Here is a 19,639-nt window from a genome sequence, read left to right on the forward strand (position 1 = left end):
CACTAGGCTGATACGGTGATTGTGAGCTTCAATTTTATCAGTAAAATCTGAGATAAGAGAACAAAGGAAATATCAAACGATGAGCCAAACAATAGGTCCCCTTGCTGTTTCAAGGAGAAAAGCACACAGCAAATGTTTTACTTTTAGAGCATTAGGCTAGTAAAACTGAAACTTTCAGAAATGTTCTGGTGAACGACACAAGTCTCTCGCACAACGAGAGCGCAGAGGCCTACGTTCAGGTAACAGTAGGCTACACGACTGACTTGTGTGCATGTGTGCGTGTGTTTGTGTATAAACGATGCGCTCAGAGATTTGGACACATCCAAATCCTTGAGCATTACAATGTGGTATAGAGAGTAGGCTATTTGCATTGAAAATGTAGACAGTCGTTGAAAATGGTATTGGTTATGAAAGGCATACATGTCTCATAGTTTGATCCAAAATGTTCTGTTTCATTCAATTACCAAAAACTGGAATGAATAAATGCAATTAAAAATGCCATATCAATTAAAATACCAGTCGTGACATGGGTTCATATAACCATGACAAACAAAAATGACATTTAATTTGCAACAATCAAAGACAGATGGCTTCCTATTATTTTTGACGCCGATACATTTTTACATTATTCGTGGTAAACAATCCTCTAAAGTGTTTACAGTCTAAGTCAGCACGAAGCCACTCAAGCTATGCATTTCGACCAAACAACATCTACAATCAATGTAGGAGCCTATAGGCCTAACGTCCTTCAACGGCGTCATAGATCTGACGAGAGCCCATCACATAAAAAAACACTTAAGCTATTAAAATCTGATTTAAAAACAAGGTAGCCTGTGCCTAATATAAAGATGGGATCAACGTGGGAGTATGCTTGGAGACGCGAAGACTTCCTTTCCTTCCACTCCTCTCTTTTTCACCCCCTCTATGGCTGCCCCATAAAGGGTCAAACTATCAGGAGACAAAAAAATCCCCATTCGAAAACTACCAGCCGAATAGCAATACTTGAAAAGCCTGCATAAGCACCGAGGTGAAGCAAACACGAATTTCTTATCCATTTCCAGTTCCTATCCGATGAGATTGGAATGAAACGAAGGCATTTTGGGCATAAAGAACTCTTCAGAAAAAGAACAGTCTTGTAAGGAAGTCACTGTTATCAACTTATCGTAATTTTTTGTTCACTTACACCGCTTTACCGTAGGCCCAAGAGCGTACTCATTGCACCCACTATTTTGCAGTAAAGCGAAGTCACAAGCTGTAAGTGGGATACTAAATCAAGATATTCAAAGGCCAGTTAAGCGAGATAGACACTCCAAGCACAGCGAAATCAGCCGGGTGGGACTAGGCAAGATCTGCCTGTCTACTAGCAAAGCCCCTCGATAACGACTGTGAAAAACTGCAGTAGGCCAAGCTTATGTAACCATACTGTTATTAAAACAACAAAACGACAGAAAATAATCCATTATTGAAGACCAAGTGGGAATATCTGAACTCCCCATAAAATCGTATAGTGGAATGCAACCAAATACATGTTAGTTATATTAAAATAGGATACATTTAAACGTGAATTCCCATCTCCTCGTGAGAGAGGAATTGGACATGATGAATTATACAATAATAATTGTTGTCTATACAACAACCAACGCTTAGGTTGCCAACAACATAATGAATATTGGCTCAAGTACAATATAACATTAGCTATAATGTAATTCATTATTACTCTAACACTCATCACATTATTATCTTTTTTATTTTAATATTTATAGTGAATTGTCAATATTAATATAGTTGTTACTTTCATTATTAATATCCTACTATAGCCTACTACTGAACTGCAAAACAATAAAATCTGTGTGGAGTGTGAATTAAATAAATGAATATTTTCTATACGCGTAATTACTCTAATAGGCTAAAAGAACACATACCATTTCCACTACAAAGACTCTCTTAAAACCAACAATTGAAAGTATATGTTTATTATCACTCACATTTAAATATAGATACAATAAATAAAATACTTACTGGTAAGTTATTCCTTGCATAACAATTAATTACTTAAAAAATAGTAAATATATATATATATATATATATATATATATATATATATATTATATATATACAAAGAAATGAAAGAGGCGTAGGCTACAAAAAGAAAAACATGTGGAAATAGTTACATCCTAGTCTGCAGATTGTAGTGTGCAGTTGAGGTATAGAGATGCATCGTAGAAGTTCAGGCTTCTAGTGAATCGAAGCCCGCACATCCACACAGAAACTCTCCCACTGTATCCGCTAGTGCCACTCAACTACGCGAGAAGGAGGGACAGTGGGGAACGCGCTCGCCTATTGGTTCGGTAACTACAATGAGAAGCCTGCCCGTGAGGCGCGCCGCGTGACCAACATAGCTTCCAATTGGATGACGGCGAACCAATAGCAAAGCTGCTGGATTCGCAAAACAAAACGGCGGGCGTTTGATTCAAGCCCTTTCCACAGCGCAGCATGCCCTGCAAACAAATGCTATGAGAAAGGCACAGGCGCCGCACAATACAACAGGAGGACATATTTAACTTATTATCACGAGAAAGTCAACAGAATATTTTGCGATCACATTAACTACACAATTACATCATTTATTTTGAACGTTAGCAGTTTTTATTTGTAGGCTATTATTTCACAGTAACGTTTTTTCATAGGTTCACAACAAGACCTTACCTAGACATAACGTTTTGATGATCAATTTACTTTAAATCTACCAGGGACTCTAAACGTTCGACCTGAAACCCAAATTGAGTTATTACTAGAGAGTAACTACAGGAACAGACAGAATGTTTTAAAATGTTTTTGCTGAGAGTGTATTTACCTTGCTCAATAATCTTATGACACATTAAGATGTCCTCAACGATGAGTACTTTGCATTATCATTCACGCACAATATATATTTGTAACATTAGCTCAATATAATACAATATAAATGATGAGTACGTTGTTGAACAACAGATACACAGGAGGAAGGAACATTTGTTTCTAATAGGCACTAAATTACTCGGGATCTAGAAATGCTGGGTTCTGTTTATGTTTATTGTCATGAGACACACACACAGAGAGAGTTAGCAAAATGATAGCATTACTGTCCTCGGGGTTAGTTTTGTTCATGGTTCACTAATTTAGTCAATTAAAAAATAAAGGATATGGCCTTGTGTGTTTCCATGTTAAAAATCTATGAGCCATAGGCAAATATTCCCAGTCCAGTCTCAGTTTGTTATTACTGGAAGTAAAGGGTTAAAACTAAAGCCTTCGGTCTGTGTAAAGTGTCTGATTGGTTGGCATGTTGCCAGAGCGCTGTCAATCACAGAGTGTAAACAAGGTTCTGATTGGCTGCTGGCCAGTCCGCACTGGGCTGCCTGAAAAAAGCAATTACTGGCCCTGCGGTTTCAAGGCGGCCCTGGGTTGAATGATGAAAGGAGATAAGGACTGGCTGTTTCAAGGCGCCCCCACGGCGAACCCCGTTGGCCCCAGAGCAAAAGGAGAGTCAAGAGTGACTAAATCAAAGGGAATACGTTAAAAAGGGGGAAATTACATGTTGTATTAAACATAGAGGCTAGATTTGCGGATTAATGCGATGGAATAACAACCTTGCATAAAGAAAATGGAAGGTAGCCTATGCCTAATACGGCTAGAATAACAGAAACAGCTAGTTAGCTCTTATTTTAAATGTTAATGTTGTTTTTCCAAGATATATCCGAACCGCAAAAACTATTAGGTCGAAAAGAAATACGCTATGCAGAGACAGAGAGCAAGGTCGATTCAGTGCAAGAAAACGTTGAACTCATGTCATTACATAGGTGTTTCTAAAACGTTCCGGTTTACGTTTTTATTGCCAGCTATTCTATGGTTTTTTTTAAAGGTTCACTATACCTTTTTATTGCCAGCTGTTCAATAACCATGCTTAAGTGGACATTTCCGTTTTTACGCAGTAAGTACATTACAAAAGCAAATGTGATTATTACCATAACCTCACATGGGTGTTGGTTTACTTGTTATGAATTAGGATAAGTTACATGGTTTGCTATAAGAAAACATCAACAATATATCAAGGAAGATTAAACGTATTTTTCCCCCTCTAAAGTATGGGCTACATCAAAACTCTGCAACAATCTGCATAGACCAGCACCATCTAATTGGGGTAGAATTTCAAAATGAATGCACTCACTGAACAATCGGACAACTAAACTATTTCTACTACTACTACCACCGCTAATACTAATCAGAATTAATATAAAATGCATGTTCATTACGCTATGTTACAACAACGCTGCCATTTATGCTAATCTGCATGTAACAGCCCTGATTTAATTAACAGCAAAACATGTACTTCTCCAGACTACAAAGATCAGTCTATAGTCTCTGCACCTCTGGGGTGGATCTACAGGCCTAAATCTGTAATGAGCAGTAAGACATCAGAGAAAATATTAGTTTTGCTCTTCTTATATCCAGAAAGCACCTACCAGATTCATCTCTATCTTGATATATCCGAATTATTAAACCAATTCCTTTTCTTTAAGCAAAAATTCCAACATCTGACAAGTAGCACCAGAACATATACACTGGACAATGTCAATAAAAAGAAATGTAACCAAGAAATTACGCTTTTTCGTAGGCTGTTTGAGGAAATATATTAATACATGTAATGACAATCAAATAATGTATAAACGCATAGACATGTGGATTTAACGTAATTAAATAACCGAAATCACTCACATTGCAATCTATATGCTCCCCACGTTTCATGGGTCCTGACCCCAGTGGCCTGTCGATGAGTTGGAGCTACCACGCACACACACACAAACACACACACACACGATGTGAAAATATTAATATCAGTACTGTCATTTATGCTTTACGCCCAATGCCCATTAGACTGAAACTCTACCGTGTGAAACTACGATATTTGTAAAGCCACAAAACATTAAACAGTTTCAATTTAACTCAGATTTCACGAGCTTTCATTGATTTAGAAGGTGAATGCCTACTTGGTGATAAATACGCGTGCCTTCCTCTACGGTTAAAAAGATAAAATTTTCATTAATTTCGTGGTGATTTCTAACCCCGAACTATTCACCTTGCAACCTCACTCATCCATTCCATTCTGTAGCACTGTTGTCTTTAAAACTAATGACATCGTGAAAATAAAGAATTCTGTTCTTCCACTCACAAAAGAGGTCCAGCACTTTAAACAGAAATCTGCATTTAATTTATTTAGTGACAAGAAAAAGCCCTTTACTGCCAGATATTTATTGGTTCTTTTTCACTTAAAGAGTGGGGGGTTGGGTGGTTGCTCGCCTCGGTGTGTATTGAAAGCAACACACACACACACTTTTATTTTCTCCTCTCTCGTCCGTGTGCCAGTACGAGCGAGCTACCCTACACGGAGGGGGCGCACGGATAATTAATGCGGATTGACTGATTGCTCTTGAAAACAGACCGGTCCTGCGCGAGGGATTGTCCTCGAGCAATGAAGCGTTCTTGACTGACACTTTCCCCCCTTCCCTTCCCCGTCCCTTCTCACACCCAAACTACTTGAGCAAGGCGCTTTTTCGCCAGGAAAGGCCCACTTCCAAAAATCCAGGCTGGAGTTTTCATTTCCGCTGAGAGAAGAACGTCTTTCTGTTTGACCTGCGTTTTCACCGTGACCATTCTAGAACCAAAGAACGTCCGCATAGCACTGTTCGTTCGCCTCACTCAAGGCAAAGGAAGCGTGCTGCTGGCTTGTGCGCACGTGTCCGGGTAAAAGGGCTGGGTATTCTAAATAAATAAAGGGTGTCACGTAGGTCTATATGTAAGGTAAAGTTGAATGACTGGAATAGCTACATATTCCCAGCGCAATTTGCAGTCAACGGGAACACATTGACAGGCAGAGCGAGGTAAATGAGGGCCAACTGAAGGTCTCTACGGGAGACCCTAGCGGGCAACAATTTGACTCTCATGAAAAAAATCCTGATGTCCCTTAATGATGACGAATTCCAAAAAGGGCCTTTCACCAGGCAACACATGAATAGCTAAAGGTTTAGGAAGATCCCTTGGAGACATTTAAAAATTTTTGCCTACAGACCAACTGAAATATAGCAAATTGACCTTACTTTCTGGTTATTACAAAAATAACATTGTGAAAAAAAAGGTTTTTAAATATAGGTGTATATTTGGGGCATTAGGTGTAATTTGGTTTTTCCAAGACATTGTGTTTTATAATTTAGTTGTGAACATGGGGTGTACGGCGCACATGCAACTGCAGTTTGAGTATTTTTAGGCGAACTATATCAACGAAGTCAACCTCATACATCCAGACAGAATGTGCAGGTCCCAAGATCCTAGTGAGGACACCGTCCCCAAAAGATGACATAATGGACTAAGAACTTCTGCCTACATATAAGCAACATGACCTTTTCAGCTCAGTGTGTGCATGAGAAGCTGCTATTTCTTGACATAGATAGATTGCTACTTCAAAAACATGTTTAAAAATAATGCCAAAAATAATTATACAGGCTTTAGAATAGGCCTGTGGCAAACATATTACTAAAGTAGTTATTTGAGGGAATTTATTTAGATATAAACATATTTTTATAGGTTACTGTAAGTTAGTTGTGAGAAATATATAGGCATACTTTTTCTTCTTTCTAAAACGTATTTAAAAAATGTTAGAATGGCTATTTTTCTTGCATTCATGTCTATATTTACAACTGAGTGAATAAAATGACAATCCAGGCACGTGAAATGAACCAAATATCTGCATGAAATTGCTAACGCCAATGAAAAAAAGGCACATTTCCCCAATAAATTTAAAGAATGCAAATCTATTTCAGCTTTTCGACCGCTTGCCAAAACAAGACAGTTACAATGGGCTAAGGCAATACACTAGGTATCAATTTCATCCATTACCGAGGTCGTCATCAACGCCATAATATATGTAGTCAATATCAGTATTTGAACATACATGCAGCAAGTCAATGTATAGAGCCAAATTACCTGGACGTTCCATCAATTCTCTACATGCTTAGATCTGCCTATGTGTTCATCCCTGGGAGAAGAAAAACAGGCCTTTTGGCCAGAACGCGCACGGTCCGTAGATAGCCTATTGACAAGTACCGTACGGAAGAAAACATGCTGGAGATATAGACTTACGTGTGACTGACATGCGACGAAGATTCCAACCTGAACTAAAGACCTACACATCGAGGGTAACGTGCATTCATCTGGACACCTCGGAGACTTGCAGCAAATAAGCTATCATTTTCGCTAATTAGGGCCAGAGCAGTTTTACTGGCGTCCTTCGACCAGGGGAAGCAAATTAGCGTTCCCTTCTCAACGCACAAGGCGGGGAAGAGCCATGGGGTCTAGAAAGGGAAAAGTGTTTTTCACTTGTATAATAGGCAATAAAATATCACCGAATGAAAAATGTGACACCCTTCTTTACACCCACACACTCTCAACACAACATGATTGGACATGATTTGCTTAGGCCTGCGTTTAGAGATGTAAGATATGCTACGCTATGATTTTCGGTTGCTGTGGGACGTTGAGGAGGAGGGGGAAAAGGATGATGAAGAGAGAGGATTGCTGTTGTTGGGAAATGTGAACTACGTATGTTGAAAGTGAAGTCAATGGTTTAGGCCGTGTCCAATATAACTTTTCACTTTTGGAGGTCGTCGAAGATTCCGTTTTTCCTTTTCCCTATATTTTCCTTTTACCGCCAAAATGATATGTGCAATTGAAAGAATGCAAAACAATACACTGTTCTCGGCTGGATTTAAATAATTAGTTATTATATGCCAATGTTAACTTAATATACTTAATATTCCAGGGTACATACAGACAGAACATTAGCATTGGCTATAGGCCCTCTAGATAAAACATAATTGAGGAGGAATCCACTTTCCCAGACCAGCGTTGGTAGCCTAATTTTGTACCCAGGTCACTACGGACATTTATGCTTTTTGTACCAGGTTATGGATAGAAGCAAACCTGCACCCCATTAGTGGGTATAGGCTCAGCTCCTATTAAATGGCACATGCCTCCTTAATTACGACCTGTTTTATAGAAAAGGATAAACGTCAAACTACGCAAAATAAAAGGATACTACCAACCAAAATGCTAAAAGCTTTGGTTGGCACAAACAATGATTTTAGCGATTTAAAGTAAAACCTACTGTACATCTTTGGCATATTAAATAATGTAATAATTTAGATAATGAAACATGAAGCATGTTTTGGGTTCATTAACGTAATATAATTGATTGATAATGTGCGGATCTAGGCCTAATCGAGGAAGATATAATACCTGACTAGAATCATTGATGTATAACTGTATACTCAAACTTAAAAAATGTTTTTATAGTGGAAGTAAAGTTTTGAAACTTTTTTGGGGAAATGGCCATATGCCACAAGGGTATTTGCCTGTTTTATTGGCTAACGAATAATTGTCAAATCACTTTCACCAAATCCTCTGATAAATAACATAAAAGAGTGACTTCATGAAACCTGAATGGAGTGACAAAATGTGTCATGCAAATAATGTCAGCATAGGTTATCTTTCGCAACCTCCGGAGATGAAGAACAATAACTGAACATTACTTCAACCATTGATATTTTAAATACTCATGTGAGGTTTGTTCTCTCAATTCTCTGTGTGTGTACGTGTGATGGGTCTCTCTCCGTGTGTGTGTGTGTGTGTGTGTGTGTGTGCGTGTGTGCGCGCGTGCGCGCTGGTGCGTTTGGTTCAGGGATTTAGGAATCCGCGAGGTTTTTGCACATAACGCACCGTTAACAATCAGATACGCATCAACTTATCGCATTACAATTACCATATAAAACACGTTTAAGTACCCAATTGCGCGAAGAAAGCAACAAACTGTCTAGTTAGATGGTCTAGCATCAAAACGTCTGTAGGCCTCTTCATGTATTTAAATACGTGTTTGTGTGTATGCGTGTGAACAGATACCTTAATAAAATAAAGAGTAGACATGAAATACAAATACATTTAAGTTAAAAAAAGAGAGATGACCTCAGCGAAAGAAATGCTAAATCAGCAAAGACTGACAATATCCTACTTTTACAAAACGAGGGCGACAAAAATGGCTTACACACATCCATATTCAAACCCAAGAGTTGCCAAAATTAGCCTACAACAAATGCTTCCTGATTCGTGTATGTAATACTTACACTTTGAAGTTACCCACGTGGATTAGGTTGCCTAATTACAAAAAACGTGGTAAAAAGGTAAAATATTACAGGAATGGAAAGTGGTGTTGCAGGTCATGCTAAGCATTGGGAATTAACTATACAGATTGAGAAACAAATAGCAAACCATGGTGGCCTACAATTGGCATACATTTGTATAGGACTTAATGCTCTAATGTTAAATGTTTTCTTCTAGAGAATGTGAAAAAAATTGTTTAACAATTGCAATATTAGAGTAGCCAAAAAGAGCATATATGAATATTCTATAGTGAGTAGGGTATTAGACTAAAAGTAAAACGTAGAACTATTTCCTAGCATACAAATTAATCATTTGTAGTGATTTAAATTATGTATCCTTACAGCGTTTGCAATCCATCTTAACAGGACATAATTGAAAACGCGTATGACAAAATAAAAACACCTAAATCAGTTTAAAATATGCCAGTCTATTCAAGTTATGTCAGTTAATCAACGTTTTAAAACGACATCCGTGCCAAATACAGCAGTGTGTTTTCACAGTGACAATGATAAATCAAAATGTGGAAAGTAGAAAACACATACCTATAAAAACGACAGTGGGTCCGTCACAAAACTGTAGCCTATTTATAACACACGGGATCGCCAGTGATTTACTCAAAAGCTAAAGAGTAAACCAAAAAGAAAGACAAGGGTGTATAACCGTACCCTCCATAAGTTTTAAATCCTCAAACAGGGTTAATCCATGTGATTGTAATGTATATACAAACGGAAAAGCGTATTATTGTGCAGATTTTTCGAATAGCTATCCTTTCCTATAATTCCTTATTCCAAATTAAGAATTCCTTAATTCATTTATTGGGTTTCGCGTTTGCGCGATCTGTACACGTAGCCTGGGGTTCTAAAAACACCGGATCCTGTGCCTGTGCGCGAGACGAAATCCGTCCTAACAGAGACTCGAAGAAGCTGTATAATCGCAAATGTATGGCTGGATGACGCGTCGCTCTCTCCCACAATGGAGCTCGTGCGCTGACATTAAACAGAAAATTGATGGAGACGAACGTAACGCAATCCCCATCTCTCCCTCTCTCTCTCTCTCTCCAAGTCCAGGACAGAGATTTTTTCCCCGTCTTTAATTAGGGGTGGGGGTATACGCACACACCTACCGTGAACATGTTTGCCCCCTTCCATCCTTAACACACAAATACAGAAAACACACACACACACCTTCCTGTACCATTATTGTTTTGTTTGCATATCTGATTGTAGTCAGGACACGGATCTATGGATATGTCTGATACAGAGAGGCTGAGAAAGAAGCATTCCCCATCTTGGAGATATATAGCTCTGTTTAACATCGAGTCCCATCGGGATTTTCACTATTTCTTAAACCACAAAAAAGATCCCTGTATCTGTCGAACTGGCAGTGGAAACATACTCCTAAGTTTCGGGTCAAACCCTTTTCTCAAAGCTCGGGTTCTGCGCAAACATTTTTACGGTTCTCAAACTTTCAGAAGCACACTGTTGTGTCCATTGCAAATATTACGAACGCACACAAACACACCGAGTTAATATACTAAACCTCTAACCATTTAACACAAGCGTCAAAGTCCATGGCTTTACATGCGAGCGTTGCCGAACCTGGATCAAGTTTGAACGGTTCGACTAGTCTGTCTAAAAGCCGCAATTTTGCGCTAAATGACGTGATCTGTTCGCCACTGATCGCAATGGAGAGAATACAATCCACATTTTACCCAAGTAGATACACCTCGCAAACACATTTCGGGAAACCAAAGCAATGAGGACACACGAAAAAATATGACACGCACACACGGTCCAAGCGTTAAGCAATTTACTAAGATGTTTACCTTTACGTTAAAAACAAATATCCAGGACAATAATATAGGAGATACAAAAACAAATATTTCAAAAATGTCAAAAATTGGGTTCTATAGTAGACTAGACATATAATAGTCAGGCTTTCTTTCCCATGCCCTCCCTCGAGCCCAAAATTCCCCTTCCATAGGTCACCGCCCCAGGAATCATGACGTCAGGAATTTAACCCCTACGCTACTGGTTGGAAGGAAACGACTTGCTCTGGCCCAATCCCAAATCGACCCCTAAATCCTACACCCTATGCCTTTGAGGAGATCTGAGAGGATTTATCAGGTGTACACAATGTGGAAATAACTCCAAAAGGATGTAGGATTTTGGATTGATAGGAGACAGGGCCTTAGTCTTTAGGCATTTTGTGTGTTTGTTTCTAACATACCTATATAGTAAGTATCAGTAATAAAAACTTCACCAAAATGGGTAAAATATCAAAAACGTGACTGATTTCAGGGACATTATTTCTTCTCAATAGCTATTTTTCTGGGTTAATTGAAAGGTTAGTGTTAGGATTACGGTGAGGCAATATGAGATAACTTTAGGGTTAGTATTAGGACCTAGGGTAATGTTAACTTTAGGCCTAAAAGTTAGGTTATTGGGGTTAGGGTTCAGTTTAGAGTTAGGTTAAGGGTTTGGTTTAAGATTAGTAGAAATATATATTTGTAAAGGGCAATCAACCTTGGAGTCCCCATTACAGTTAAGTAAAAAGGCATGTGTATTTTCCATACTTTGTGTAAGTGAGAGAGTGGGTAAGAGAAGGGACATCATCAGGCAATACACCATAGTTCCTATAAAATACATCTACAAATTTACAATATATACATCATTTCATGTTATTCATTGCATCTTAAGTCACTCATACATACACCAGGGCTTTTGTTATTGTTAAGGAAAATAAATGTCTTGTAGGATTGATGGGGAAGGGAAGTGGGAGGGTTAGGTTGACCAGAGCCTCACTCAGGAAGCTGACCTAAAGCCTACTCTAGTGTCACATCCTGGCACGACAGGCCTGCCATGCCAGTGAGATCCAATGCACTCTCTCCCCCATTTGGATCACTGTGGACACCTATTTGTTGTTTTTTGCCCTCACCTGTGTTCCTTATCACCGTCCCAATTTAAGTTACTCCCTTCTTAGTATATCTCATTGGTCATTGTTTGGATCCTATCACTTCTGTGACATTGTTATTTTCTTTGTTTGTCTTGTTTTAGTTTTGTTACATCTTAGTTCTCTTATTTAAAAGTCCCTTTTTCTCACTGCACCTGTGTCCTGCCTCTTACAAGTAACATTACATCTAGTCACTAAACCCTAATGCATTGTATATTCTGTATAACAAAATATAAAGTAAACACCTGTTAACTTACATTTGAGTTATTTAGCAGATGCTCTTATCCAGAGCCACTTATAGAAGTATGCATGTAACAGAGTTAAACATGTAGTAATGTTGCTCAACTATTAACTTAACATTTTGTGAATGAGGCCATTTAAGAGGTACATTTTGGGTGGCTTAACTCATTGGAACACCATGAAGTAATTGTTGCAAAGAAGAGAACCACTTGTTTAAACCCTGTGGGTGGCAGTCAAACAGTGGAGGAACAGGTACTCTCTAAGCAGTGTGTCTCATACATGTTCTATACTTTGGAAAATAAATCAAACCCTTGTAAATAACATGAAATGGCCTACCAACTGAGCCACACAGGAGCCCTTAGTAGTTTCCTACTTCCAAACCGGCAATGTTAGCATTAGCATTAAATACCCATTACTTATACAAACAAATGAATTATTATTATTAATTATTATTAAACGTATACCTTCAGTAAATATTGGTCTAATTATGAGACAAATCCCACAAGATCCACTTCTATTACAGATGTTTGTCCTAGGTGGGAAACATCTGTATACAGTGAATTACACAATTGCTTGGACAGTGACAGTTTTGTTACTTTTTGGCTCCAAACTCCAGCACATCAGTTGAAATAATGCAAACACAATTTTCTACCTTATATTGAAGGGATTTGATTAATATCTGATTTCACATTTAGATTTTTAGTGTAGTAACTAAAAGCCCTTGGACAGACTGACATTGAACATGGGATTGTCTAGCAGTCAGGGCCGTTGTCTCCTGTGCAGATGTATTGCTGCACCTGGGTTCAATTCCCGTCCACTTCTCTTCCAGAAAAAACAGCCTCCTCTATCTTTTATCACATACTGTACATCTCAAATATAACATAAAATGCCCTTTTTTATATAAATAATATTATGAACAATAAATTAGTCATGATTAGTACTTTGTTGAATGTGCTTTCCATGCCCTGATTGCCTGAAATATGTGATCCAAAGCCAACACCAGACGTTGGGTATTTTCCCTGTTGATGATGCCAGGTCGGTACTGTAACAATTTTAAGTTCTTGTTTAGAGAGCCTTTTTGCTCTTAGTCTTGTCTTCAGCATATAGAAGACCTGCTTAATTGGATTAAATCACGTTATTCATTTGGCAGGTCAAGAACTTTCTTCTTTATGGCTCTGAAAAAAAAATTTGGTTGCAATAGCAGTTTGGGTTATACTGTCCTGCTGCATAATAAAGCATCATCCAGTGATTTTAGAGACATTTGTGGAGTCATCTGAGCAGACAAGATGTTTTGATGCACCTTAAAACACCTTAGTGTCACCAAAATAACATCATCATTTAAGATAAGAGAGCCACTTTCAGATGCTGCTGTACTTGCCCAAACCATAAAACATCTACCATGTTTCACAGATGAGTATGTATGTTTTGAATCATTCGCAGTTCCTTTTTTTCTCCAATCTTTCCTCTTTCACTCACTCTGGTAGAGGTTATTTGACTCATCTGTCAATATGACTTTATTCTAGAACTCTACAGGCTGTTTTCTTATTGAGACTTACTATTGGTCCGCATCTTCTGATGTACCCTCTGAAGTCCTGCTAATGTACTCTTCATATTGTAGTCTTTGACACATATTTTCCTAATTCTTAGAGAGTATTCCTTTGGACTGTTGTTAGTTTTGATTTCTTCACTTTTAAAAGCATTTTTTGTCAACCTGTACAGTGATCTTTGTTGGTCTACCAGTTTGGTTGCCATTTCTGAGTTTGACAGTGTTTTCTTTCTTCTTCTTAATGTGCCAAACAGTTCATGTTGGGATTGCAAATGTTTTGACAGTGTCTCTGATCAATTTGTTTAAATGTATCTGCTTAATAATTGCCAGCTTTGCTTGCATTGACACTTCTTTAGTTGTCACTTTGTCAGACACCAGTAACTCCAAATGCAAATGAAAACCCTAGAATCAAGACTAGACACTGAGGGTTCTTTTGTGCATGCACTAACAATATAAACAAACACATCTGCCTAATAATGAAGAGCCCATTGCAGCCAATGGTCCAAATCGTTTTTGTACCTTAAAATGGGGGGCCTGTAGAAAAATTTGCTCTAATTACCAAATGGCTAATACAATATAGATAAAAGAACATACCCTGAAATGAAAGCTAACAATATGAACTTAATCCACATAATACTTTTGGCTCTGGTTTTGGCAAACAAATTATTTGGATGTGATGCCTCTTATTTTATCTGCTGCCACAATTTTTTAAGCCTTTCTCAAAATGGAACCCTTACTTTTAGGGGGAAATCTATCACTAGACATTATTGGTGAAACTTTGGTTCTTATTGTTCCAAGACAAGAGTTATCAGAGGTGTTTCAGACACTTATGCACCATAGCAGTATTTTAGAAAATTTGGGTCAGAAGAGTTCTACCAATAACGTCATTGGTTGAATGAGCTTGTAGACTGATGTAAAAATGAATGGTCATGTTTTGTAGTAATTATTGTGGCCTTTCTGTTTCACGAAATGCTCAATCACACTAGTGATTGGACTCAAACATTTTCCTATTGGCCACAACATCCAGGTTGACACATTTTCTCTGGCTTTGAAAAGACTACAGCCTGATGGGAGCCCTATTTACTTGTCAAATTGTTTACATACTCTCGAAGGTGGGCTTTTCAAAACTGGGACAGTAATAGTATTCACAGATTCCTAGGAGCTCTATTTACCAATCTATGTACCTGTTAATATGTTTATATTAATGTACATATATAAGAAACTAGAGCAGCATTAAATAGTTCCTTTAATAATGCTGAATTAACGCATAACCCTAATCATAAAATCTTACCCTAATAACTAATGATAATATCTAACCCCAATCCTTAATACCTAACTCTGATACCTAATCATAATACCTAACCATAATACATAATTGTAATACCAACCAATAAATATCTTATCATAATACCTAACCCGTAATACCGAATCATAATACCTAACCCGTAATACTTAATCATTATACCTAACTATAATACCTTGCCTTAATATCTAATCATAATACCAAACTTAATACCTAAACCTAACGTTTGAGTTTTCAGAAACTTTTTCTTTTTCTTCATCTAAAGATAATTATCTATTCCTGTAAAAACTTTGAATATAGATTTGAGCTGTGAGATCATGTTGCTTAGTATACCCTAAAGTCCCTATAGCACAATTAGTGACCTCTTGTTGGCAGTTTGTTCACTTATATGGCGCTTACTTAGACTATTATAGTTCCATTTAATGAATGACTTGTGGCCAGATTCATGTTGGCGATACATTTTCATATGGTGTAAATAGGTAAAATTCTTAATTGACGCATGCTACACTCCCAAGGTTCTGCTGTACCCTTCCTGACAGATACGCCCAGTGGATACTGAGGTTTAAAGACAATATATTGATCAGGGTGTATTGGAGTAGAATATGAGCTGTGACGTATGAAGTCTGGTCCTGCTCCATTTCGTTGAGAAGCAACAAAAAACATCTCACATAGGCACCGAAACAAATCTACTATCACCAGCAACAGAACTTGTTGTGTGCTATGTTAGTTACCAGTTAAACAACACTGTCACTGAATTTGTACTCCTACCATGTGAGTGGTCCGGCCAAAGTGTTACGCGTGCATGCGTTTCGCCTTACTGCACAGGGGCAGTTCCTCATTGTGAATCAAAAATTTTATTTATATTTCATGTTAATGTTATTTAAATTCCATAAACATGTTTTTAGTGTAATAAAGCTCTGGCCACACTTGGTACACAAATGTTTCAACTTTTCTGTGTATGTGTGTGAGTGCGTATTTGCAGGTGTGTGTGTAATACAGTTGCAGGTTCCTAATATGGCTGTGAATGCCTTGATGGGAACATGGCTGGTGGAGTGGGGGCTGGAAAGGGAGTGTTGTGTCAGGCAGGCAAGCAGGCAGGCAAGCAAGCAAACAGCTGGAGTGGGTTAAGAAGCAGACACTCAACCTGTTTTCGGCTTCCAATTTGGACCCACAGACCTGACTCTGGTAAACGAAAAACACTTCAAGGTGCCACCAGACACTCCAGGAACAAGTTGCCCTCAGGTGCAGATCTAGGATCAGCTCAATCCTGCCCAGATCTTAACCTTGATCATTAAGGGTGAAATGGAAAAAGTGACCCTAAATCAGTGACTATGGGGTTAAGATGATTTATTTTCAACAGCATAGAAAAAGAAACAAATGGTCATAAGTTCTGAAGAGAGCTTGCAATGGAAAAGAACCATATGCAAACACTCATATCTGTTCACACACACACACACACGCACACGCGCACACACACACTCACACACACACTGTTCCCCATAGTTAGTAGGGGCCTCATGTTTCTGCAGGTGGGAATAAAACACAGGAAAGGTTGAGCCAAATCAAGGAATGGACATACATGATCAGAAACACTGGACTGCCCACAGTCAGAAAATGTGAGATCGCAATATCAAATCCAATGATATTTGTGACATGCTCTGTAAATAGCACGTGTAGAAGTGATTTGAAGATGCGTAAAATGCATAGAATAAGTACGGTGTGACCAGAACCAGAGGAGTCGACAAGGGCAAAGGTGTAAGTTACACTCGATAAGTCTTTGACACGCTAAAATCTATGTTAATGACAGTTCAGTACATCATGTTAGGGGATGAATGTGCATCCAGCTTCCCTTTAACAAGGCTACATCCTCACATTATACATGTACTGTACAGGACAGCAGAGCGTGGTGGAGTCACAAACAGAGACATCTCTTAAACGTCAGGCTTCCTGGCCTCCCTGCCCTCTCTGCTGTTCCTTCCATCCCTCCATCCATCCATTATCATTCCTCTCCAGGGTTTCAGTCTAAGCTTGTTATATCGCAGCTGCTGATGCAGCCTCCGGGACAGAGACAAGGGTCGTATTGTCCTGCTCCCTCCCTCTGCTGACGCAATTGCTTGTTGTCTACACTTTCTCTGCCCCCCCCCTCCCCCCCCCGACTCTCTCTTCACTCCTTCGTTAAAAAAATCCTCTTTTTTATTTCCCTCTCTTCACATCTTCAGCAGCATCACGAGGAGTGGCGTGGCCAGGGCGAGTCATGTGATCGATAGCGATGGCCACCCTGCAGCAGTTGCCCGCCAAGAGAAGAAAAGGAAGTTTGTGTGGAAAAGCGTTTCAGACCCAGCTGTGGGGTTACAGGTCAACGCAAACGCTGATCCAATCGGTTGGTTGTGACAAAGAGCCAACTCTTTCTTCTCTTCATTTCGATTTTTCTCTTTCCATCTCTCTTTCCATCTCTCTTTACCATCTCTCTTTTTCTTTTTTCACTGCTGCCCTGTCTGATCCATATCCATCTCACCAGGCCCAGGGCGGATCTCCAAATAGCGCCAGTCGACCCGGGCATCACCCAGGCCGCCTGGGCATCACCCTACTAGCCGTCAAGATATGGTCCCAAGACTCCACAATTTAGTCTTCTTAGAACAAAGAGCAGTTCTTAGAATATCAAAATTAACCAGTTTCACATGGATGCCATTGGGGACTTTTTAAAAGAGGGAGAAGATACATTTGAAATATAAAATCTCTAAAATCATTGTTTTATCCTCCTGTTCACCTAAACCTGACCGGCAACAGTTTCGTCCAGGTACCAAATAATCTTTTGAAAACCATAAACATCAGAACAGGCCTTATTATAAATCTAAAGCTACATGCATTTATATGACACATTTGGATTTTACACGAGCTGCTAAAAACATCCATCTCCTAATTTCATCCCGTTGCTCCCCTTCTCATCAAATTTCCTATTCTTCTGTTGTCCCCGCCAACAGGTGGCCTCTTTCTTCGATTCATTTTTACATTGGTTGTATGGTAGCTGAGTGTGTTCCCAGCGTGAAATGGAGAGGTGATATTCCATAGATTGGGCTTATATATGCCTCCGGGAAAATTGAGTTATACACGACAGCAAGGCCACTAAGAGAGGCGGGGCTGCAAGGAATAAGCGGACAAGCACACACACACGACCACTCACACGCACACGACCACGCACGAGCGCACACACAACCACACGCGCACACACACGACCATGCATGAGCGCACATACACACAACTTCTGCACAACCTGAGTTAGCTGCTGATAAAATGTTAGTACCCATGGTAATATCCCAGTGCTACCTTCCCCTCCCCCAGAACCTGACCCCATCCCTTCACTGTCCCTGTTGGCTTGCCATTCCGCAGGAGTGACATACTGAATATGGAGCATTGTGTTGTGTGTGCCCCAAATGAAAGACTTGGTTCATTACTCCGGACCCACTGAGGTTTAAGGGGTAAGGAGAAGCCTTTTATTATAGAACATTACACATTTATAGATCTTCCTCTACTTTCCACAAAGGCAACAACTGTTTTGTGAAAATGTTGACGCTCTTTCTCTGGCATATACACTAACCGAGCACCGTAACTTGCCATCTAAATCCACATCAGATCCGCAGCGATGTGTCTGTCAGAACAAGCCTACTTGAGAGTGGATAAGCGGCAGGCTAGCATCACGTTATTACCACCTTCTAGGGAGGTAGCCATTAATTCAGGGTTAAAGTCCATTTGCATCCAGACAAAAGGGACATGAACCATCCATCTCCACACATAGGGGATGGGAAACCGGACGGGGGGGTGGATGGTGACGATATGTGTTTGTGTGTATGTGTGAATGATATGTTGAGGGGACATTTTCCTGTGTGTGTGTGTGTGTGTATGCTTTAGATTATAATGGGGAATGTGTGTGTGTGCTTTAGATTATAATGAGGAAGGCGTGCGTGTGTATGTGTGCGCGTGTGTCCGTGTGTGCGTGTCTGTGTGTGTGCGCAGACGTTAGGGGCTGGGGGGTTGAACAGTCTTCTTGTAGATAAATCTGTTGCCCTCAGGGGTGCGTTTACATAGGTGAGGACTGAGTGTTCAGCAACCCTGGAGTGATTTATCTGAAATACCAGCGCCTACCCCCGGCCCCCAGCCTCGCTCCTTTGGCACCACACTGAATAAATGGCTTTTCTATGGGTGGAGTAGGCTATTTCACTTACAGTAGGGAGTGTGTGCCGTCTGTGTGTGTGTGTGTGTGTGTGTGTGTGCCGTGTGTGTGTGTGAAAGAAAGAGAAGGGAGATAAAGAGAGGCAGAGTGTGTGTGTGTGTCTGTGAAAGAGTGAGTGAATGAATAT

At 39.4% G+C, this 19,639-nt stretch overlaps 1 protein-coding gene across 4 annotated transcripts in view; it reads right to left on the reverse strand.

Moving 5' to 3' along the window:
- Positions 1-10,203, reverse strand: part of bahcc1b (BAH domain and coiled-coil containing 1b) — a 66,718-nt gene extending 56,515 nt beyond the window's left edge. For 2 of the 4 annotated variants that reach the window (XM_010906081.3, XM_010906049.3), the window contains exon 1: positions 2,020-2,062. The gene's annotated coding sequence lies outside the window, so the exon portion shown is untranslated. Of the gene's footprint in view, positions 1-2,019; positions 2,063-4,752; positions 4,846-9,785 lie in introns of those variants that run through there. The other 2 variants (XM_010906056.4, XM_010906064.3) reach the window with 2 other exon arrangements.
- Between the last annotated feature and the right edge of the window lie 9,436 nt (positions 10,204-19,639).

Source organism: Esox lucius, chromosome 5 (genome assembly GCF_011004845.1).
Source record: "Esox lucius isolate fEsoLuc1 chromosome 5, fEsoLuc1.pri, whole genome shotgun sequence".
NCBI classification, from domain to species: domain Eukaryota; kingdom Metazoa; phylum Chordata; class Actinopteri; order Esociformes; family Esocidae; genus Esox; species Esox lucius.